The sequence below is a fragment of the Patagioenas fasciata genome, chromosome Z (assembly GCF_037038585.1).
Source record: "Patagioenas fasciata isolate bPatFas1 chromosome Z, bPatFas1.hap1, whole genome shotgun sequence".
NCBI lineage: Eukaryota > Metazoa > Chordata > Aves > Columbiformes > Columbidae > Patagioenas > Patagioenas fasciata.
The window spans coordinates 80,175,099-80,200,910 of record NC_092560.1 but is presented as its reverse complement, the minus strand read 5'-3'; positions in this window follow the sequence as shown (position 1 = coordinate 80,200,910).

Sequence of the window (25,812 nt, the reverse complement as noted above, 5' to 3'; positions counted from 1 at the left end):
ACATTCAGCATATCCTTATAGTTTTAACACTTTCCTCTATTCTTTCTGTTTTCTTTTCTATTGAATTTCATCACTTTTTACTATAAGTAGAAATTCTAATTGAAATAGGTCAAATTACTCTTGTCTTTTTTTTTTCAAATAGCTTTCTAAATATGGATAATTGTTAGAAAATTTCAGACCTTAATAATCACTAAAGTTATTGTCCATCTTTAGCAATCTAGAGAACAGAGATTCTTTATTCTCCAAAGTTTATTAAGGAAGCTATTACTTATATACAAAATTCATAATGAGTTCTGCTATGAATAACAATATGCTAATGTTCAAATGACTTCTTATATTAGTAACTAATGATCACCTCTAATATCACTGCTATATTTGTGTGTAAACCACCTTCCTATTTATAAAGCAATTACATCATGTGTCTGTTATTTGAAGCTTGCATTTAAATACAACACATTTCTGCATAAGCAAGTATATTTATGTAGCCAGGTGCAAGCAGACACAAACTGATTTCATGCATCCACTAAGCTGGGCAGATGGTGGTTCACATGGCACTGGGCTCTATCATCTGGTACAAGCTCATGGCTTGGGAAATACCATGTGCTAGCATGGCCATATTGCTTGTAGACTTGGTTTGCTTCTGGCCACTTCAAGAGTGTCAGTGGGCTTCCTTTCAATTTATGGCTGTCTACAAGAAAGAATGAAGCTGCAATGTGGATGCAAGTATTTATGATACATGGTGATGGAGTGACTTGTTGCTCCCTCTGATATCTGAGTTGCTTTACAATGAGGAGATCTGGAGCCACATTTAATGGAAGACATTTATACCAGAGCATCACTTTTGCTGCTGGTCCCCACCTGTGGAGATACAGTTGGTTAATAACTAATAAGTAGATGATGATAATAAGCCAGAGGAACACCACGCTACAGTAGGGATGCTGTGGATAAACAAGGCTCAGAGGGTAACAAAGAAGAGCAATTATCCATGTTTTCATTATTGTTACATAAAAGAATTTGCATGCCTTGAATCCCTTTTAATAACTTTGATAGAACTTTTCAAGAAATATTGCAATTGTTTTCCCTGTGATTTTCATGAGGAGAGATTCAGGAGAGAAAAGAAAACTCAGTGAGTTCCTGTGGCCTCAGAAACCAGATCCTATACATTTTCTGTCTATTGGATCCTGGGAAATATAATCTAATAACATTCCTTAACAAAAATGAGGCTTCTTTCTTCTTCTCATCTCTCTGGGAGGAAACAGAAATTACCTGTGAATTTCTGTAATTACCACAACCACTCATTCAATAGAATGTTTAATAAAATAATAGCAATACTTCTAAACCTAGAATTACATATTTATTATTTGTTATGCATCACATATATAAACATATTTATAAACGTTTCTTCAAATTTAGGAAAGGGCTGTGTAGCTTTGTCCCAACCTACAAATAAATCATTGTAATTGTGTTAAGATGCATTGTCACATCAAGACGGAGGGTTAGACCTCCTTAAAAAGCCATTGCTTTTTGACTTTACTGTTTTGAATCATTCAGTTTTGACTTTCAGGTTATACTAAAATACATCTTTGATATTCTAGACAGAATGAGCTGCTTAAACTTCCCACTGCAAGGCATTTCTCTAAAGTCTCTAATATTTTTTTCTGGCTCTTCACCACATCCTTGACAATTTTTCAGTATCTTTTCGAACGTGTTCTGATATCAATCTCACCAATGCTGTAAACAGGAGTAAAAATCACCTCTCTGTTGTACTGATTTTGCATGCTGCTGAATTCTCTGCACTCACTGATGGTTTCCTACTTTTGTTACCTGTATGAGGAAGTGGCTTCATGGATACCCCAATACATCTGAAGGGCAATGATTTGCCACCCAAAATTGAGAAAGAGTGCAAAGCAGGATTTTACACCCAGATTTTTTCCACAAGACATAGAATCCTAAGAAATTATAGGGCAAGGCAGTTAATTTCAAAGTACAGTGCTTTGGCCCCATGTCCAGGAGTGCTCCAGGAGCTTCCTCCACCATCCACAGCTGCTTCAGAAAGGTATTGCCCTTCTATAGGTCTTATGTGGATGGTTCCCTATAGGTGTCTCAGATCCTTTAGTGCATCTTAAATGTTATTAGTCTCCTTTATTTAGGTAACCACACTCAGAGCTTTGCTTCCCTTTGCAGTCAAAAAAGAGACACAAGAAACTTCAAAGCTGGTTTATCCTCCCCTGCTATTTTTTACTTTGCATGAGACATGTGGTAGACTCACTTGCTATTTACCAGTTCTAGCATTAGAAAGAAGAATGAAGAAATGAAGTCTTTCTCTGCTTACCTTTGCCATGTCATCATCCCTGATTTTAAGACCAGTAGTATGTCTTCTCATGGTGTGGTTTTTTTCATTATTTTTTATTTTTAATTATTATTTTTTTTTTAATTTCACCTCAGGCTAAGTCCCAGTTTTTTTGCTGTTCTTTTGATAAGAGTTGCTTCATAACTTTGATCGTCCTTGTTATCCTTGAGCATTCTGTGTCATCAAACTAAAAATCCCCCTGAAATCCAAATGTGATAATGAATTTCAGATGTCTCTCAGATAAATAAAAAAAAAAATAGTACTAGTATGTTTTGAAAGGAAGACTCTTCAAACTCCTCTGAAGCCCACAGGAGTCCTTTCCTTTACTTCAGTCTATGAGCTTAGTAGATAGAGACATCCAGTCTGGTCCCAGAGTTAAAAACTGCACTTCAAAAGTGTAAAGAAAGCAAAAATCTGAAAATTTCCTATTATGAGTTTAATCTGGATCCTTAGACATTAATGACAGCATTTCTTTTTACATCAGGGTTTGTTGGACGTGGTCCAGGCTGTCTGTAAAAATGCTGAGCATACATTTTATTAAACGTTTTGTTATTTAATGTGCCATTTTCTGATGTATATTTGATAAACAAATTTGTTACCAGAAGCGTTCTTGTTACCAGTGACATTTCAACACAAATGCAGATTTATATATGAGTAATTGTGTTTCAAGAGTAACTGTGTGCATAAGTCAGCATTTTGCAAATGTTACAAATATATACAAGCCCAAGCAGAAAAAACTACTTGCCCATCTTCTGCTACATTTGATGTAATGAAAGGTAATTACATCCTATTCACACATTAAAAGAAAGTGCTCGTCTTGGATAAGACCTTGATTGAAAATTTGTTGGTGTTAATGGAAGTCTTTCAGTTGGTGTTGGTGGAATGTGTCTCAGGCTTTCAGTAGGAAAGTAAAGTTTTGCAGAGCTGCTAAGATATCTTTTGGGATTACTAATGAGAGATTGTCACCATAGTGTTCAGGTGCTGCAGAAACATCTCCTTTTCTGAAAATCTTGCCTCTGGCACTCATCTTCTTGTTACAGTAACATAAAGAATGTGCTGTTGACTCGTATCTACTAGAGGAGAAAAACCAATCTCACATATGTCCTTGCCATATAAGAACATTTAGAAAAGAAATACATGTCCTTAAAATTATATCAATTCACTTTACATGACTAAGAAAGAGGCCATTTCTAAAGGATATGGATTAAAATGGAAATACATTCAAATAAATGGATTCTTGGCTTGAAATAACCTTTGCAGTAAGTGAATGGTCTATTTTGAAAGTATGATGGGTGTTCTGCAGGGCACTACTGTATCTTAATTTTATTTCATTGCTATAGAGAGTTTTCTCTGTTTATGAAAATGCTATGCAAAGTGAGATCTATGGATTTCAGAATGGGGAGAAGCAGGGAACTTTGTCTTAAAAAGACATTTGCCTTTCTATTTCTCATCATTCTTCAGTATCACCAAAGGCCAGAGCCAGACACTCAAGGGAAGATGAGGTTTCATAGCCATTATATCAAACATAAAATAAAAAACAAGTCCCTTACCTTGAAAGCTTGTATTTGAAATGAATCTGGCAAAGAATGGGACCAAGGAAGTAGTAAAATCTGTGTTGCAATGACAGATGCCAAGAGATCTTTACCTGACTGAGTCCAGAAAATGAACTGAGGATCTTAACTGGGCAAATCTCAGCTCTGCTTACAATGAAGTGATTTTACAGCATATGACTTGATATACAGGGAGAAATCTGAAGAAACCAGTGAACTGTGGAAGTATGGGGGAGACTGAAATTTTACACCTTCAGCAACTTTAGCAAAAAATTTCTGAAAGGTTGGTTACTGCACCAACAATCTCCCTGTAGTCCTCATCATTTATGTCCATCTCTTGTGCATCCCAAAGGTGGGCTTTGCTGTTGAGGCTGGACTGCTTCAGAGATACAATGCAAAGATTGTGGAATAGAGAAAGCAAAGTCTGAGGCTGTTGCTTAGCAGTTGTGGCTCTTGGGTGGTGATTATTAAATGTCTTCTTCCAAGGTTACTTGGAGTTTGCCTTTTGTAGACGTGCTTGCATGTTTTTGGATAACCGAGCTGTTAGAAGGCTGGTTCTGCATCAGTGTCAGAAATAGGAGGTCAAAATCTGCAGAAACTGCCTGATAATTTATTCAATCTCCTCGGATTTGGCTTCGTGTTGCTTGTGAAGGTTTATATAGGGACAGGAACTGAAATCACACCTTCCAAAAGCAATTGGTACAACATGGTGAAAAACAAAATAAAGCAGAAACAGAAGCAACTCCGGCTGTAGGTAGGAGGGAGCACTTCTCCTTGCCCCCTAGCAATACCACATGGTGGCAAAAACAGGAGACTTATTCCACCTGTGTTTGTTTTGCCAGAGACTAGAAATGGGGTTATGTGACTGACTGTCATGCTCAAACATCAGCCACTAGAAGTTCATGCTGGAAAACTGGACCTACTGTTATATATGTTGTCCATGAGTACTATTCAAGCAGGAACAAGTTACTGCCTGTGCCAGTAGTTGCTTTCCTTCTGTTAGTATATAATGCAATTGGTGGGTTGGTTGATTTTCTGCAACATGATCTCCTATTCTTGCAAGAACACATAGAAGAAGGTCAAATGTGGAACCTTTCATATCCTAATCAGGAATATGAATATCTCCTTCTAGGACTGATGAAAATTTACAAATTAGAGTTGAAAATAAAACATGCACAGAAATTAAGTAAAGCTTGAGGAAGAACAACTGTAAAAAAAAAAAAAAAAAGTAAATCTACTGTTTCCTCCTTGCTTTCAGAAATTGTCTGCAGTTAGGATGGGTTAAAAAGCTAAATGTGAGTATGTTCTAACACCAAAATACCAAATCCTCGTGAACTTTAAGGACAGTCCAGGCACTTTAGACTGTACTGGTAGAGTACAAATGCTTCAGGATGTGTGAAGACATCTTGCATCTAAATTTCCATTTAACTGGGAGAATCCCCAAAGACTTTACAAGCTCTTTGTCAAAATACAGATACTGCATTGTTGGAGCACATGAGAGTTTTTGACCCAACAATGAGCACTACAGAAGTTATGAAAGTGAATGTTTTTTGAATTTACTGGGAAACAAGTTAACTTATCACAATAATAAAAACTGCACTGAAATTTGCATCTAAACACTTCCACTCCATTCTGTTGTGCTACTTCTGTGAGACTCCAGACATATATGCTACTATACTTTTAATCGATTTTCTCTTTCCTAGGCTTTTCTAGACTAAAAATGGTCCAATTCCATCTTAATTGAAGCAAACACTAATGGAGGAACAAGGTGTATTTGGAATTTTGTGGCATATGAAAAACTGATGTTTGCACATACCTATTTATAAACCAATAAACTGTTTCTAAGGATATCCTTAATCAGTGCACTGGTTATGAGAAAAGCTGAAAACAAGCTCTCACAGGGAATCAAAATGCAAATTTGGCCTTAGTTCAAACGCACATGATAAGAAAATGCACTATCCACTGCATGATGCTCTTGTGACCATAATGTTTTCAACCTGAAGTGAACTTGTTGACCTATTGCGATCTTGGCTTTTTTTTTTTCTGAATTTGAGGTTACTTAGCAGGTGAATTTCTTTTCCAAATAGCAACACTACTCAGTATCTGCTGGTGCTTCCAGGCAAAGGTCTTAAAATACTTCACCAAAATAGAAATGGTTATTCTGAATTTCTGAGTATGCAAGTCTTACTATCACCATTTCAAAAATAGGCACAAGGAACATTATACAACATTTCCAAACACGCGGAGTGTATCAATGACCTGATAAGGAGTATATCCTCACTTTTCTAATTGTAGGCATCGAAATCTTGCCTGAAGGTGCTCAAATTTGTTCTCTGTACTTCTTTGCAAACGGAGGGAAAAAGGAAGTACACAGATTAAAAAAAAAAAAAAAAAAAAAAAACAAACACAAACCAAAAAAACCAAAAAAGTCAAAGAAAAAAAAACTGTTTGGACAGATCTCCTGGGGATATACACTGTGGACTTCTTCCTTGTTCTTAAAGCACAATTTAGAGAAGATACGTTCTTCAATCTCTGTTTTAATTTCACTCATAATTCAACTCCTCTACCTCTCTGCTCCTCTCTGGATTTCCTCTGATTTTCAAAAATCTTTTTGATAGCCGATGCTCAAGAATGAACCTGAATTGTGACTGTCCCCTGGCATGGATATATACGTACAGAAGACAGAGATACTTCTTCACAGTACTTCTTCCTCATATATTATCTTTGTGCAGCCATTACTGTCTTGGTCATGACAAAGACTTGAGCCAGGAGCTCTCAGAACTTGTAACATAAGCTTTCACAGCTTGCACCATAAAACAGTTCAGTACTGCAATATTGAGCTTTGCTGCATCTGAAAAAGATACTGAATGTAGTCCACGGCACTCTTGATCTAGAGCCTCTTCTGCATGTACAAGCAAAGGGAAAAGCAGTGACAAGGAAATGCTGAAGCAAGAGATGGGACCTAAATGCATATCATCTTTGAAAATGGCATGCTGCCTGGGTTTCTGAGCCAATGACCTTCCTCTGGGTCTAGACAACAAATGCAGGCCAGTCATCTCCAGTAAAATGCAGCAACAAGGAGGTACCTTTGATTTTTGAGTAACTGAGGAGTTAAAGTGTTCATTCCCCATAGAAACAGTTACCAGGTTCCTCAAGGAGGAAAGAGGCTTTATATTGTGGGAGCAACCTTGGGTTGGTCTTTTCAAGTCAGAGAGAAGGAAAGTTTTGGAGAACAGGGTGGGGAAGGGGTGAAAGGAAACTACCTGTATAATCTGCGGATTGGGTTCTTTCTGAGCCAGATCACAAATTGTCAGACCTGATGTGGTTCAGGTTTTGATGTATTTCATACAAAAAGCAATGAAAGATAATTATAAAGTTTCCCTTCCAGAGCATCTATCTCAAGTAGGTAAGGTACTTTTCTCAGAGTTGTCGGTTCAAATCTACCAGGTAACAAAGAAATAATCGAATTTTGTCTTTCTCTTCCCTAGAGAGCATTGTACCCACCACTCTGGGGGATTCAACTGCAGTTGCGTTTTGTTCATACTGCCATCCACCATGTGTATACCTCTTAGCTCCATCCCCATGGGCATGGTGGAATGTCTGGTGTACAAACTTACCGAGAGCATGGATACTTGTAGAGGAACATGGTTGACCAGGGAAAGAGGGCTGTACCCTTGAAAGTCTGGTGACCTACCGGTGCCTTCATGATCAGAAAAGACATCCCAAGGATCCAAAATCTCGTGCTTCAGCACGTAAAGATGTACTGGAGAACTTTTGAACCTCAAATCTGAAAATGCATAGCTTGGAGCTGTAAGAAATTCACATATTCTGTGGCTTAAGAGAGGGATATACAAGGTGAACTGAAGTGGGGACAAACTATGTTTATTTCCTCATCCATTATCCCCTCTAGACTTACTTCAACATTATGGCTTGCTTTCAGCTTTTCCCTTCCAGCTGCCTTTGGGTTTCGGATTGTCTTCCCCAAGATTGATCTAATTTTGTTATTTTCTTCTCTTATTTCTAATCTTTCTAAATCTGACAGAACTATTACTCTGCCCTGATGGGGCTCACTACTCCTCCCAATTGAACATTGTCTGTAAGCTTCATTAGTGTGTTGTTTGCTGCCTCAAGCAAAGGGCTGCTTATTTTCTTTTCTGCCCAGTGCTACAATTTCCCCCATTGTTCCTTGCTCAACCATAACCCAACTTTTGCATCTGCAAGAGCTGGAACCAAGGACCAAACTGCCTCCCTGTCACTCCTTTAGCAGGACATCTGCACCTAGTCAAAGCCCCTGATCTTATGGCACGAGAAAGGAAAGTAATGCAAGTCAAGAGTGAACCTTGTCAAGTTTGAATGTGTAACTTGGGGCTGTACCAGGATTAATTATGCCTTCTGCTGCTTTACACACTCATGTCATCAATAAATTCTAATAAACAGGAGTAGGATGTTCTTATTCATGTCATTGCAGAGGAATTAGAACACAGTAGTGTTATTTAGCAATGCAGATGTTTTATTATTGTGTTGTTTATGTGAAAGTGGATATGACATGAAGAGGTATATCAAATGAGCGATAGAGAGAAGCGAGCTGTGCTCCCTTTTTGATTATGCATATTTATTCATACTGCAGAAGTTACTGCATGTAGCAGACTCTTCTAAGATGGATTGCTCAGTTTGGAAACCTAGCTTCCTCTCTTCACCCCTCTCGCCCCTTTCTTTTTTTTTTTTTTTTTTAGTAAAGTTTAGATATGTCAATACTACCTTTGTACAGTATTTATGAGTTCCTTCTTTAAATCGCACGTTAATTGGTTTAGTCACCACAATTGCAAAACAGGAACCTAATCACCAGAAGCTAAGTAAGCAGAAAAAAAATAATGATTTGGAGCTGTCTGTCTACTGCTGCCGAACAGACACACTGGGCACGGTTTAAAGCTGTAATTGCATTGTGGCACTGGCTCGCTGTTCCCAGCACATGCATAATGTAGCTCCCAGTTGCAGACTGCCACATATTCTGCTGTATTTACCCTCAGATGCCAACCGAGCACATGCCACCCACAAGTGCTGCTTCCCAACAGTGTAAAACTGTCACACTTTCAATTAGATGCCCCAAAGCACTTTATTGCCCACTGGAGGGTATAGTCATATCTTGATGGAGGAAGATTATGGGCTAAATGCATCCATAGTAGTTCTCCATGGGCTGTAGCGGAATTACTCTGGGAATGAATTTGGATGAATTACCCCATTTGTTCTATTGATCATAAAACAGGGCTATGCACTGCTTCTTTTCCAGGGCTCAAATTCTTGACCACAACAGTTGGGCCAGTAGCTGGCCTTATTACTTCCCTGAAGATTTCCACTGCCAGAGAAGGCAAAAACCACAGGTAGCAGCAGATCTTGCTGCCCTGCCAGTACCTATCTGCAGCTGTGTATTGCCTTGCAAATAGTCACAGCAGAGACAAGCTCTGCTTCTGCAGATCCTGGACAAATCTGCCCTTCCATTTAATTCTTCTTCACCTCTCAGGTCTGTGTCTTTGTGTACTGCTGCCTGTGTGCTCACAAAACAGAGGCACTCCATAGAAAACTTCCAGGGCCATCATCTAGGCTTAGAAAAATGACTGTATTTGACAAAGTTAAAGAAGAACAGTGCTCCAATAACCCCTCTTAAGACAATGTTAAGCAGTATTAAGACATCTCACATAATTTTATGACTGGAGAAGGCTAAGAGCATACATGTGGATAGGCAGCTGTTGCATGTGAACGGCCACGCTGGCAGTTGTGTAGCAATTTGTTAAGCCAACATACCTTGATTGTATGTCTAAGTCTGTGGCTGCAATAATTTAAAGAAGAAAATAACTGGTGTATATCTGAATGCTGAAAGTTTTGGCACCATCTATCCAAAGAGGAAGACAATTTTTTTTAAAAATTATGGAAGAAGGGTTTATAAATACTGATCACCTAGAAACGTTAGTCACACTAAAATGGAATCCACTGAGCTCAGATGTAATAGCACAAGTAAACATACGTGTAGTGTTAGAAATAGGCACAGCCTCTTTATCTGTACCACTTCCAACTGAACACTTACGATTTTCACATATGTAAATATCCTAGGTTCCTTGAAGAGAATTACCAGTGAATCCTTCTCTAGCAACAGGCATGGCTCAGCTCCCAACTCAGATACCTAAACGAGCCTATGTACATCTGTGTCTGCAGGTAGCAGTCTTCATGTGAACTTCATGTCTAAGCTCTCACCAGAGTCGGTGAAGGTTTAAGCAGTGAAAACCAAGTGAAAACCACAGACATTTGTCTGATCAACTGCTCAGTGTCTACTTTGCGACAACCTGTATCACTCTTGGTGTGGTGTTGCCCCTACCTACTAGATCTTTGAAAAGAAACCCTAGGGTAGGCACCTGTCCCAAAGATATGTACATCTGGTGATCTGAATCTGGAGCTACCAAAAGAGTTTGCCAAAGATCTAGGTTTTCCTTTTTTTTTTTTTTTTTTTTCCCTCACCAGAGATGGCATTTATTCATAAGGCTCCTCTGTGGTGCCACTTCACATTTGCTTCAGTAATTAACTTAGGCAGCTGAACTATGTCTTATAGGGTTTATATCACTGATGTACTTAGAAACTTTACTAAGCCAGAGTTCAAAATTCATGTGTAAGTCCTTTACAAGTTCAGAGCCTTGCTTAAATAAATATCTGTGTTAATTTGAGCCTAATTGGCTTAATATTAACACCACATGACTATTAAGAATCAATTGATTTAGTTTTAACACAGATCATCACGTACATATCTAATTTAGAAAGCTCGAAGAAATTGAATGCAAACAAGTCTGAGACTGTAACAGTGAAGTTACAAATTTAAACACACAAGAGCCAGGGTACAGAAACAGTGTGGTTCTTCCAGCATAGCAATAATAATTCAAACATATTGTATCTATATAATATTTTTATTACCAGTCAGACTATTAAATGCATACTTAAATCTATGCACGATATGCAATGTAGGCAAGTCTATTGTTACTCTGAAAACTATAGCTTTTTCATTTCCTAATTGCAGTTTCATGGCACTGCCAAGGTTTTGTGTTTAATTTATATAGGGATTTCTATGGTCCTTAGAGCTGTTAATAGAATGGATTCACAAAGACCCCTAGTATAAGGAAGGCAAGACTGGTAAGAATGCTATTCATCATACCACCTTTCATCAGCAGGATTAAAAGAGTTTTTATCTACATTTTGCAAAAGGGAATGGAGTCAGGAAGCGATGACCTCATTTACCTACTGCTGAGCAGCAGGCCAGTGGAAGCACTAATAATAAAATCAAGGCCACACAGGTCCTAAACCAATGCCTCCAGTGAGGCACAGGATAGGTTATGAATCAGATATCTATATATACTTATACCTGACTCTACAAGGTCAATATAAATGTACAGGAACAGGACCATGTCAGATCTGCTCAGAGGAGCTGCTAGCTTCAGTAAACATAGATGTAGCCTCCCAGTCTGACCAGTTCCTTAGGTGCAGAACCAGTGCTCACACAGAATATCAACAGTGCCATGCATACACCTACATTGGTCTCCACATAAGCTGTAATTGGCAGAATTTCAGCTTTTTTTTGAAGTTCCATTTTTTTGTTTTGTTGGAAAATAACAAACACACAAGCAAACAAAATCCGTTCCTAGCATGACATAGATGAAACTTGGTTGCTGTAATCTCAGGTTTAAGACTTTCCGAGTGTTAAAAAAATAGCTCAGTTAGCAGTGTAGTTTCATGGCTTGGCACCCATTAGCAAAACACCTGGAGACATGTCTTGGCAGATTTGTGCAGTAACAAAGCTATGCAAGGGCTTTCTGGAAAACTAAGGAGACGAGCATGAGTCTAGGAAGTCCCAAGAAAGAACAGCAACCATAAAATACCTGTGTCTGATCATAACAAAGAACTTGCTCAGGGCTTCTCAGACATAAATGGAAAAAAGAATTTGTAATCTCAAACCTAAAGGGCCAGGGCCAATCCACAGGTGCCCCAGAGATCCGTGGGGGCCCCTTAAAACACCTTAAAACATCACATGGCAAGTATCACGCAATACCACAACTCCCCTCAATTATCCCACAGTAAGTTTGTTGTCTCCCACAAGGACCCATGTCTGTCTTGTTTCCCTCTTCTTACCAGTTACAAAGTTCTGGGTGACCGTCCTCAAGGCTTTGAGTGATCACTTCAATGGCCCATCATTCTTTGGTCATTGATATTGATGCCATTATCTACTGTTCCTTTGAATTTTTGAATCTGGGTGTTTGTCATTTCTTCTATCTGTTGTCCTAGTCTTTAATACTGAATGCCATTGATCAAAAACATTCACAAACCAGATATGCTTCATCCCACATATCCGTATCACATGTACCGCGATCGAGACTAGCACTGGTGCAAGAGGACTAATGTAGCCACTTAAGGTCTGGGGCTAGATGCTTAACACTGTGATATGGTTTCAGTTCCGCTGTTCATACTTAACACCACAAAATGGCATTTACCTCATTCAGATGCAGACAAGAGACCATATGTCTGCCTGGGATGGCCTGGACCACCTGGAAAAGGAGTAAACCTATGCCTCCAGCTTGCTGTTGAGCCTCACAAGTGTGAGTGAATGGATGGGCTAAGAGCTCATCAGAGGAACTCCCATCTGGCCAATGCACAGACCTGACGTCAGACTTGAAGGAAGAAGAGATAGAAATGTCTCTAAAGACAAAGCAACCTATCTATCATCTTTCCTGAGCTTTGCAAGCTTGTGACTTGGTGCTGCTCCAGTGCAGAGCAGCTGAGTGCTGCAGTACACCCCGGGCAGTCACTCTTCAGCAGAGCTGCAGTGCCAATGGTTAGTCCAATGCTCAGAGCAGATTAGCACATCTGGCAACAGTGCAGGGCTTGTAGAAACCAGAAAATCAAATAGTGTGGCTTGTGTCACCCAGCCTGAACTGCTTGAAACCTTGGCATCTAGTCTAGAATTCTCATATTGGCTTCTTCTGTCTTTCCTTCTCCCTTCATTAGAGGACAGAAGGACCTTCTGGGGACTCATTCTGAGGGAGGTGATATGAACAAAGTTATGGAAATGTCTCTGCCTTGCTTATAGGAAAAGCTAAAGTAGCTGTGACTAGTTGCTGTGTTCCACAGTAGGCAGCAAGGCCAGATGAATCCCGTCTTAATCTGGAATCGAATTTTGAAACTAGGAGAGTCCATAGCAGCCTCCAGATCCTTGTGATTTTTCTGATCGTAATAAGTAGCACACTGCTTTATTGTCTTTAAGCCAGTGGTTAACATTTTTCTAAAATGTGTAGTCACTGTTGTACCATACCTCTATTTTGGTCAGATTTTCATGTGCTTCCTGGCAAATAACTTATAGCTTTAAGATATGAGCATGATCCCTAAATTCAGGCTTCAAAATGGGGAGAAAGTAAGAAATAAAAGGTTGTCAGCTCTCTTTAAAAAGGTGCATGCATCATGAGAGAAAATAAAGACGCTATTGCTGTGCATAGGAAACTCCAGAAGCATTCAGATAATACTTACATCTGCTTTAATGATTCCATTTAAGCTGTCATTTTCAGCATTTACCTTGCAGCATTCAAAAGCAACTACACTTACATGTTCTCAACAGACTCCGTGCCAGTCTCGGATAGAAGTAAAAAAAGAAAAAAAAAAAGAGGAAGAAAAGAGAGGAAAATGAAAAGTGCCATACCGTATGTTTCAAAGAACAAATTCTTTGCAGGAAATTAGCAGCAATTTTGGGGCCACCGCTGTTGAAGAGAAATAAGTTTCAAGAGAAAAGTGAGCATGCTCTCTTTTTTTGTAAGCACTAACAAAAGGCAGAAGATGGGCTCATTACAAGGCTTAAAGGGGCACAGGCAAATATTTTGGAGCATGGAGCACTGGAATCAGGGTGCTTTTCTCTAAGATGCTGCATAACTCACTTCACCTCCTTTGCCCTCATGTTTCTGTGGTGTTTGCAATAACAGGGACAGTGGAGACATGATCATGTTGAAGCTGCAGAGGTCAGGTTTGCCTGCCCAGGTAGAACCTTGCAGATGAAGCTCTGGGCTGGCATCTGTGTTGGGTTTGGTGCCAACACAGCTTTCCTCTGCAGCCTTGGGCAAGCTGCTTAGCCTGCTTGTTGTGTACAGCTTTGACAGAGTTGCTCTTGACAAGTGCTGTGCTGTGATTTTTAGCCCTTCCACCACCCCCTCAGGTACAGACAGCCTCTTCGTGCTGCACAGAGCCTTGAGGGAACATTCAGCCTCGTTAGCTTGCATCCTAGCATCTTGGCTTAATCGCTCACAAAGGTGGTTTGTGTTGCAACGCCAGGTGGTAAGCATGAAGCCTCTTCCACTGCAAGAGGAGTAGTATCTAGCGTAAAGGACAGCCAGGAGTCAGAGGGTATGTGAGTTGATAATGCTGTCTTTACTAGATCTGGTTGGGCTTCTGTGTCCCATCTGCAAAAACAGGTTGAGAATAACATCGACTTTGTCAGGCTGTACTCCATACATCTCAAGAATTCTGGGAAGACTCTGTATAATCAATGTAAACCTCAAGAGAGTCCTGGATTTCCTGTGATGGCTCTGTGAGATTGGGTCCCCTAAAGAAGCTTTGCATCTTGCATGAAATAGCCTGGAAGTGAGGCTCAACCAATTTCTGTCTTCTCCTGAGTCAGTTCATGGAAGTGCTTGTTTCGTTTTTAGGGAGTAGCTCTTCACTTGAAGGTTTCTACATAGGGAACACAGGAGATGAAAGGTTTGTTCTCTTTTTAAACACAGGAAAATATTTAATAAAACAAACAAAGAAAGTGGATGTTACGTGTTTATTGAAACATTTCCGTACCCTGTACCTCTTTGAAGAATTCATTTATAACCAGACATTTTGGAAACTGAAATCCTGTGTTTATGGAATAAATGGGATAGCTGAGGTTAAATGTCAAGGGACCTCCTTAGGCCATGGGGACATTAGTGGCATCCTGCTGCCTGCAAGACAGAGACTCCAGCTACAGAAATGTGTGAAATTAGTAACATGGCTTTCTTTTCTTTCTTTCTTTGGATCCCTTCCAAATTCACCTCTGCCTTCTCTCTCTGGATGCAGACCAAAGACTGTAGATGCTTCAGTGTGTATCCTCAGGAGCACCTCTGCAGATTAAATGCCCGCAGCTATTGTGCATCTAAAGTCTCTGCTGAAAAATCCTTTCTGTGACAGAGGAAAATTAAAAATCTAAATTCACAATGGAGCCAAATTACCTACTCTTGCTACGGGAAGTCCGACATATAATTACAAACTGGTTTACTTGTCCGTGTCCAATTTAATGTGCCTGGCTTTTCTTATGAAAACAAACAAACAAACAAACAAACAAACAAAAAGGAAAAATCAAAGAAAAAAAGAAAGAAAAAAGCCAGACAGACAAACCAAAGCAGAAGAAAGGCAGGTAATGATTTGTTATCTCTGTGGCAGGTGTGAAGTGGACATTGTAATGTAGATTGTTGGGGCTTCCACTGAGGGAAACTCTGACTGTGGGATCCAGAGCTGCATATTTGACCGGATAAGGGGTCTGAGCCACTGCCCCGTGTTTCCCCTCGAGTGGGCCCTGGTAGATGCTTCAGGGGCAAGCACAAGAAACCCTGCAAAAGGCAGATATGGAACAACTGGCCTACAGGGAAGTTTCTTCCTAGACTTCATTAATTAGAGGGTAGCTCCAGCCCTGAAGCATGAGGGTTTATATCCCGAGACTAAGCAGTGATGAGAAAGAGTTGTTGGTCTCTTCTGGGTTGGGAAGTGGCTTCCTGGGCAAGAAATGTCCCTGAAAATCTGTTTACTGTGTAGAAAGACTGCTTATCTTCCCAGCACAGTATGGTGGAGTCCTCTGGGGTGTGTGAGCTGTTCTGGAAGGTGGAACCTGGGTCCTGTTTAAAGGTCTCATACCTTGTGGCTCTGCAGAAGGGGATATCACAACTGCCACCAAGGAAATGGAAAGCCAGGCTCTTCTTGGTGACAACCGATGGTAAGACAAGGAGTAATGGGTTCAAACTGGAACACAAGAGGTTCCACTTAAATTTGAGAAGAAACTTCTTTTCAGTGAGGGTAACAGACACTGGAACAGGCTGTCCAGGGAGGTTGTGGAGTCTCCTTCTCTGGAGACATTCAAGCCCGCCTGGACATGAACCTGTGTAACATCATCTAGGTGTTCCTGTTCCAGCGGGGGGATTGGAATAGATGATCTTTTGAGGTCCCTTCCACTCCCTGACATTCTGTGTGATTCTGTGATTCTGTAATGCTAATTTAAAGTATTTGGCACTTTGACAGGTGGAACCTGAAATGGAAGAGGATAGTGAGGGGTGTGGGAAGCATAGGGGAGACAAAGAGATGTTGAGGAAGGCCAGCTCACAATAACAGGGAAATCTTTCCTTTTAGGAAAGATAATATTTCAAAAATATTATTTTAGATTGTGTTTCTTAAAAAAAAAATAAAATCCAAAACTATTTGTGATTGACTTCTTGGACAACTTGTTATAGAGTTATATAAATGTGTTTAAATCAATTCCAGGTTTCATCTGTTGAAACTATTTGCAGACCTCTTTAAGAATCTATTTCTTCCTCACCTTCATAAAATAAAGCAGAAAAAAATACCCAAAATTACAGAACAGAACAAGCAAACACCCTCCTTTCTCTCCTGAAATTATTCGCAAAACACATACTTTCAGTACAGCAAAAAATTCTGTGAATGCTTTCTTAACTAAAAGCCCATCATTTTCTTGGGAAAACATGTGTAGACAAAAATACACAAGCCAAACTGATAAATACGATTGACCTACTGTGTTGTTAACTTAGAGCTCATCAATTTCATTTCTGATGTGCCACAGGAACATTTATTTGCAGTGAGTGCTAGCTACGACCTTTTCATTAGTGCTGCAGCGGCTGGATTGCAGCTTTGGGCTGGTCAATGCAGATGAGCATAGATTGACCTGGGGTCTTCTGTTCTTGCTTCTGTCTGGCCAGCTGTGAGCTAATTATCTAACGGCAATGGACTGTTACCCTGAAAGACAGAACATGTTAGCTCAGGTACACTGCTGGAATAAATACAATGTTTCTGAGCTCAAGGTCTATGTCATGATGAAATATTGAAAAAAAAGGAAAAAGTTAATTTGGGTTAATCCCGGTTATTTACTCTAAGCAGGCACTTATAAGACTATTTGCAAGATTGCATCAAAGCATTTTCCAGTAATGATGTATGCATTTCAATGAAAGGCTCACTTTCTGCTCCATGATTTCTAGTTTGGCATCTGGGTCACAAAATTGAGTGTGACCCATTGGGAGTCACTGCTCTGACAAACTCAGCTCTGTTGGGGCATTTCTTCATTGAAAAGCCAGGAGATGAATGGGTTGAGGCAGATGCTGCTCTCACTGAAATGAGCAATTCATCCCACACAAGGCTTAATGTGGATGATGAGCTCGTACCTCCTACATCTCAGTGCTGGGGGAAAGTTGGATCTAAGAATGGGTTCAGCCCATTTAGTATTATTTTTTTTTTCCCAGATAGAATTGTCTGTCTGCAAAATGATACATCTCAACTTAGGTTGACCTTTGAAGTTTTCTGGGATGGGGTGGCTGCATGTTTGCTCCCCGTTCTCTCTCTAATTTTGTTAATCAGGAGCCTGTCTGCACCATGCCGTTCATAACCGCCTGGGAGAGCTGTGACAAGTAAATTTCAATCTCTCAGCAGAGCTGATATTCTTGGAGCTGCAGGAGCAGTCATCATGAAGGGGAAAGCTGTGAACGCCAATAAATTATTGAAGAAAGCAGGAGAAATATTTCCTTCTGTTGACACATTGGCATTCACCTTTGGGAATGTAATCATGGGAAAGGTAGGCAATCTTTTGTCATAGGGACCTTTTGCTCAGAGAATTCGGTCTTTTCAAAACCTTAGTAGGGAGCCTGCAAGCTCAACATGGAAAGGATATTCAAGCTATAGGACATCTTCAGACAGGCACGTTGCTCAGAAATGACAGTGAAACTGAATCAACTCTGCTGCACATAAATACATGCTCGATAGTACAACAGGAGGTTTGCGGGGTAGGCAGTAAACCCCTCTGGCTCTCTGACCCCTGGGACAGGATCTGCTCAGGAATAGGATTGTTTTCTATGAATAAAACAAGACAGCCTTAGAAAAAAAGAGTGTAAACATGGCAGAATGGAAAACTTGGATGAGAGCAGGAGGTGGAAGCCAACAGAGACACGTTAGTCTAAGCCAGAGAATGAGCAAGGGCAGGTCTGCCAGGAAGGACCATTCCCTCTTGGACCGTGCCTTGGGGGAATGGCTGGGGGCCGGACTGTAGAGTTGGGATTGTGCCAGGGTTGTTTCTTCTCATCAGAAACACTAGTGCTCCCTCCTTCTGCCACCACTGACAAAAATGAAACTGCCCAGGCCTGGTGACAAGGAGGATTTGTTCCTCTGAATTTCAAATTCTGCTTGGGAAGCAACCAAATTAGCACTGATGTTTTATTCCAACATCAGAAATGGCAGGGAAAAAATACCCAGGAGCTCCCTGGATTTAAATCCGCAAAATCAGCTCCAGTTTTGTTTAGACAAGATGAGTGAATAACCCCCCTCCTCAGCATCATGTTTGGCTCAAATCACCAATTTAGTAGTTTACAAAAATCTAAAACTGCCCCTCTAGCAAATTAAGGGATTACGTCAATCACTCACGTCCAGTCTACCTGACAACAGCACGCGGCAACAGGGCAAAAGGTTTGATGCTCTGCTGGAATGTGATAAGGAGAAAATGCCAAATGACACATAGGCAAAGTTATTACCAGTGAGATGAAGACAAACTGGAGGGAGTTCAGAGAAGTGCAACAAAAATGATTAGAGAGCTGGAGGGGTTGATTTACAAGGAAAGTTTTACACGAACAAGCGTCAATATGCACAGCAGGGCTGAACAACATCTGAGGGGGGAGAGACAGCCAGTTGCAAACGTCTGAACAGTGCAAACACCCAGGGAGGAACAAAATTACCCAAGGGGGAAATAACTAAGATAATGGGTTGAAATTAAGAGAAAGAGGATAAACATCAAAATAACTTCTCAGTGGAAAGACTGTGGAAAAATCTAATACAGGAAGAGATAGACATCCAAACCAAACAAACTATAAATTCCTTCCCAGAGTCTCTGCAGATGCAAACATCGGCCACAGTTAACTTTATAAACTGAATATTTTTAAGCAACAGGTATCAGAGCTTTCAGAAGAAGCCAGGTGTGAGAAGCCATATAAAATGGATGGTTTCCAGATAATTCAGTGATAACTTTCTTCCTGTTCAAAATCACACCAGGGGGGAGGTGAAGAAGCCTCTTACTTTCAGTTTAGTTAGTGAAGTGAGTGCACTGAAAACTCCCAAAAGTGCAGTTTTGGCAATTTAGTCACTAACATACTCCTCGATGAAAAGTTTTCCAGTTGAGACAGTTGGTTTCATTCTGCCTCCGATCTGGAGTGACTGGAAATCAACACCAGATAATGGCTACTGGGTAGAAGATGTGACATGAGTTAATGCACTCGGTTGAATTTCTACTGGATATTGGACATGTGCTCACATTAGAAATGCTTTGAGCAGCATGATCAACATTAAGTTAACATCTAGGCTGATGATCTTGCCAAAGAAATCCAGAAGGGGATGGATATTGGTGATGAACTGCAGGTTCACCTTTGGAATGAAGTAATTAACAAGGTAAACTTTACCTCGTGAGCTCTGAAACTCATGTCCACCACCACCTTACCCAACTCCTGGATGGAATGTCCATTTACAAAGCAAATCATTCAGCATATTTCCTCAGCCTACTAGAAACAGCTGTAATTAAATAAAATTTACATTACAGAAAGTTTGTTTGTTAGATGTCATTATTTTTTAAGTAACTGCTTTTAAGCAGCTTCTTGACAGAGAAGGTGCAAGGGGTTTGTTGCTTGTGACCTGATACATCTGATTGTATAGAAGGTAGTAATAGCTGCAATGAGTAAAGCAGCAGCACGGGAATCTCCTACAGAGTGGTATTTGAAGGTCTGGCTGAGCAGAGCCACTTAGGCCATTTCTAGTTTAGTGTTGTTACACTTTGGTGTGGCTTTCCAGTAATTTATAGGGGTGTTTGTTGAGTTCATGAGCTCTTGAGACCTGCATCCAATAAAATAGTGATGTACTTTCTCTTGACTGAAGGCACAAGCATATATCATCGCATGCAGTAGATCGGATATCATTTTATGCTGGATGGGGAAAAAGGCTGTAAGGCTCTGTAGCTTAGTCAAAAGAAGAGGAAAAGTAAAGAAAAATGTCAATAAAGGACACTGCATTGTGAAGGGCACAGTTTTACTTCTGTTTTCCTCAGCTTGATGCATTAAGTTAGCAGGCAAAAAATTTGGTAGGTTAATCCTATTCTTTACTAAAAGATACCATATTAGTTTATGATCTCTTGCTGAGCTTGATATAAAGCCACAGAAGCTAATGAGCAGCTATTAGATATATCATTATTTATACACACATATATATTTTCCCATACATTTTCATCTGTAGTTTACCATTTCCAAGATGTAGAGTGCTAATCCTTTATGCCCTTGCAGTGTTAACAACAATATCCTTTTAAATTTAATTAACATTTTAAAAAGTTGTCTCTTCCTCCACCATTAGCCTCTTCCCCTCTATCAAACAGTAACTGATGGATCAGACTTGGTTGATTAGCTGTGCAGAAGGGGAAAAATCACGAAAGGAGCAAGGTTTATTCTTAAAATAACTTATTCCTTTCCACCTACAGAGTAGTCTAGACATAGAATGGTCAGGCAGCATGCAGAACAATCTTGTCATGTAGGAAACAACCCAAAAAGGGTTTCAGTTCCAAGAGACAGTGTGTGCCTCTGTATAAAATAAATATAAAAATCTTCTCCTTGCAAAAAAACAAAGCCAGCAGTGGCTTTGCTGGTTTTCTCAGAAGTCTGAACTTACTCACACATCAAGAAAAAGGACCCAGGAGCCTCTCTTATGTGATAGCACCTGGCAGCACAGCCCACAACAGTGATTTAAAGACGCTCTTCAGACGTAGACCCTACTGGATCCCAACTAACAACAACCCAACTAATGACCCGGCAGCCACCTACCATTGAAGCTGGGGGAGAAATGATGTGGCTTTGCACATCCATGCAAAACAGTGGGAGATTTCAGTGGAGCAGATATTTCTGTTGGACAAACATTTCCTTTAACTTTCCACCACCCTGGTGCAGTGACGTGGAGGCATCACACTTGCACACCATCAGAAGAAGATGATGCCAGTTGGGCTGCAGACCATTCCCAGTCTGCCCAGCTTCACCAGCAACCACAGGCGAGTGGGTCTGGCTATGAGCCTTTTGGAGGGAGAAGGGATAATCAGAAAGTTTCAGTTTGTTTGTTAAATTCAGCTTGGGATTTCCCTGTGTATGCTTCCAGCAGAAAGTGTTAGTGTATGAATTATTTAACATAAACTCATAGTAAGTCGTCTGACTGTCTGACTTCTGTGGGATTTCCTTAGCTGAGAGTTTATATTCCTCTGTGACAGATGCATTTTCCGACTCCAGATTGTACCTTGTACTGGTCCAGAAAAGGCAGCTCCAGACTTAAAGAGAAAAGGGCTCTTGTGTAGAGAAATAAGTTAGGATTTAAAGTTCATAGTTTCTGTTGTTAAATCAGTTTTAAGAAAGAAATAGATCATAATTCAAATTAAATGTCATCTTTGATCTGTCTCCATCTCCTCGATTTCTTGTTACTCCCTTTGTTCAGGAAAAGAATAAACCCTGTATTATTACTCAGACATAAAGCCTTGAAGGGAGTGCAGGCTGTTACAGATTCTACAGCTGTATTTTGCATCTCCATCTGAAATCAGGGAGCCTTTCTAATACCGGCTGCAAACACACCTCAGTACAAATTAAAGTTGCCTTGAAGAACTCATAAGATAAATGGACAAGAGGGGGAAGAAAGGAAGTCGCTGCTGAAATGGGGAACCGAGGCACAACAAGGTTAAGTGACTTTCTGGAGGTCGCTTGGAAGCCTAACACCCAGCTGGGAAGAGAACCAAGCTCTTCTGAGTCATCATCCCCTGACAAGCCCATCCTTCTTCTTTTCTTACTAAATGGAACAATCCTGCATTGGTTGTGGTATAACAGTCTACATGACCGAGTAGGTCTTTTCCATTTCCAATGTCTATGATGAGAGTAATTCTGCTTAATGGGGATGCAGTCATCTGGTGCCAATGGTTAAGTGTTGCTTAACCAGGTGTTAAATAGGTATGAAATTCCAAGCTCTGGGCTTTGAATGCAGAAGTTGCCAAATGAAAATGAAAATAAAATAAAAGAAATAGCAAAGGGAAAAGAAAAAAAAAAAAAAAGGTAGAAGAAAAAGGAAATGCCCCAGAGTATTAGATCCATGTGCTTACAAAAATTCAGTCTGGTGTTTTCCTTCAATTCCCACATTTCCAAGGGAGTTTAAATAGCATGTTTACTTAATAAGGTTAACAGACTATGTAATACCCGTCTCTATTTAAGTAGATTCCTCCCCCTTTCTCTCTTCCATTTTTTTTTTTTCAAATATACTCAATAGCTGTTTTTTATCATCTGTCATTTTCTCTTGCAATGTCACCTTTAACTTGCTGTTGAAACTTACTGTTCTGGTGAGGTCTCTCTGCTTTCATTTTGACATGTTTATTTAATGTCTGGTAACAAGACTATCAGGCATCAGGCAACAGATTCCACCTATTTTCCTTAAGTTATGATTCTTAATAGTCTATTTAGCCATCTAATAAATTTCTATGGAAAGTATAGCTTGTGTCTTTACACATGTTCCTTTTATAAAGGAAGCATTTTTGTGTGATATATAGTATTAGTTCATACTTGATCTTTGTTCAAGATGGTTATTCATGCTTACTAATTTTTCATTTTAGTGGGGGAAACACACGAAATCCTTTTCTTTCTGCTGGGGAATCTTACACTGGTGCGTTTCTCACTTTTCTTCCTTTAGGTGTTTTGAAGTTTGACACATCTGAAATCCATAAATTATTTCACAGCCATCAGTGTTTTTCCCAGGTTAAATTATTTAATGGCATTGTTTTATTGAAAGGTTCAGATTAGCTTCTGACATCTACTGACAGGAAGAAACACATTGTTCCACTGGGATAAAACATATTTTTTATTGAAGAAAGAAGTGATGCAGGATTGGGTTCCTGTCTTGTCACATGAGAAAGAGGAAATGAAGGTAATTGGCCCTTTAAATGAATGATTTGCCACAGTGACACATTGCACTGTCCTTTATTCTCTGTCTCTCTGCCTCCAACACCTTTATTTTAACATATTCATTTCACTTCTTCCATCCACCAAGTTTCAGCCTTAATCCCAAGTAGTAGTTTCCCCATGGAGAGCAGAAGATTAAGGGATCTCAGCTGAGGAATGAAACTCTAAGCTTTGATTTCAGTGGGTTTCATTGTGTGGCTGAAGCTGACTCCCCAGGATTTACAATGACCGGCAGCCCTGGTGCTCCCCCGTCCTGAGCCAAATCCACACCAGAGGGGTTTCCTTCTGCCAGGTGCATCAGGAGCGGGTGCACGAGCAGTGCCATGGGTCTGACCTGTATTCTGTTTTTCCTTGGAGAGCAGCAGTTTGATCTCAGGTTGTTCCAGCATTTTAAAACTGTTATGTGTATGACAGAAAAACCAAACCAAACCAAACCAAACCCAATATCCAAACCCAAACCCAAACCAACCAACCAACCAAAAAAACCAAAAACCAAATCCGAGACACAAAAGTGCCCTAAAAGCCCCCCATAAGCTCAAGCAAAAGAAAATTAAAGCACACACACTCATATATATGTGTGCACCTGCATATTTATAGATACACACACACAAGTACATGTAAACACAAACACAGGCATATAATTGTAGCAAATAGCACTTTTCTTCCTTGATTTTAGCAGATCCATCCCAGCTTCACTTTGCAAGTTTCAGCATTTAACTGCAACACTACAGAAAACAGCACAGGTCTTCTTCATAAGGATATTACAAATTCAGTTTTCTTGTTGCCTTTTTTTTTTTAATTTCCAGAAATTGCCTTGAAAGAAGCAGTTGGGTTCAGAAATTCACCCCAAAATGCCTCCAGAAGCATGGGGATAGATCCTCGGGGGATGCAAACTGGAATAAATCTGGGGACTGGAGCAGCGATGCTCTGTCTGGTACCAGCTGAAGCAACAGTGGTGCCTGCATGCCCTCAATTGAGAAAGGTGTGCTGGGGTGGGGAAAGCCTTATGGGGGTGATTCAGGTTGGTGCGAAGGGATAGGGGAGAGAGAGGTCTCTGCAAGGCAGAGAAGAGTGGTGGTGAAAGAGGTGGTGGTTGCTGGCATCATTTTGGAATCTCAGCTTTGTCTGGTTTACACTGTTATTAGGTGGAGAGGAGCAGGAAAAGTGTGATCCCCTACCCTTGTTCTTTGCAATTTGGTATCTGCTGCACCTGGGACACTTTAATTTTTTTTGCCTTCTGCCTGTATGGCTTATCTTTGCCCAAATAATTCAAATCCATATGCAGCTGGGAATACGAACAGCAGTGAAGTTCATGGTGGTAAAGCAGCAAGTATGTTGCTGCAAAACAACTCTTGCACAGACTTTTGCTGTTGCAATCCCCCTCCACCCTGCTGAAGCACAGAAAAGAAAATAAAAGATACATTATTGGCAGTGCTTTTGATATAAGAAGCTGTGAGAAAAAAAAAAAAAAGGAGCCTGAAACTTTTCTACACAATTTTGGTCCCTTCTCTTGGCCAGAGAAATGAAAAAAGCGGAAAAGGATGCTAAAGCTGCTGTCTCATTCTCCACTTATTATGTCTGTTCTCTCTCTGATCTGCAAGGAAAACATCTATATTTCTGTAGGACAGCTTAATGCATCCGTGATCGGATAACGTGTGTTACAGCCTTCTTTGCTATTCTCAGAAGAGTGCTCTAATGCCTTGCTTATACATAGGGAACACACATCTGTGAGGAAAAATACTGTGTCCTTCGATTTCATCTTGGATTTGTTCAAAAAGTAACTCTGCACTTGCAGCCTGCCTTACAGGAGTGTGAACGAGAAAAAGCAGCAGGGCCCACGTCTCCCTGACTTTTAGGTTAAAAATGACATTAATATGGCAAAGCTTCTTTCAGAACTTCATCATTTCCACCAGCGGAAACGAGACGAAGGCCCCAATCACATATGTGCTCAGACATGCAGAAGCAAATGCCAAAATGAATTAACTGGAATAGCTCTATTAATTTATGCCTCGGCAGTAATGACCTTAAGACACAGAAGAATTATATATTAATTTGTTTCTAGTGTATAACACTGCTAAGTTAACGCATTTAGGAGAATACACTTCCCTCACCTCCTGCTGCGGAGGTAAATGAGGCAGTGTCTGCTGGTGACAAATCAGACCAGCTTTCCACTAGATGGCAGCTGGTGCTTGCACAACCTCCAGGCATATTTTGGTGCAGCAAATCCTTTTTCAGTGCTAATCATCTCACAAGCTGGAAAATGGGCCATTTCTCCCCTCCCTCTCCCCCTCTTTGTTGCTCACTTATTGGGGAGGAATGAGAGAGGAAAGCGGGGCGGGGGGGCATCATTTGACCAGCGCAGTTTTGTATCAGTCCTCCATCTGCTGTGGAGATGGCCTGCTTTATTTTATCTTTTTTTTTTTTTCTTTTTTTTTTAATTTTTATTTTTTTAAGCCTATGTTGGCACCACACGTACAATGGGAGAGATAAGAGCTGTTGCGCTCGTGGGTGTATGTGGGCAGGGGAAGAGAGAATCTGGTGCTGAGAAGTTTTTCCGAGGGGTTTGCAGCAGGGATGGGGGACAGGTTCAGCTTCTCAGGGAGCA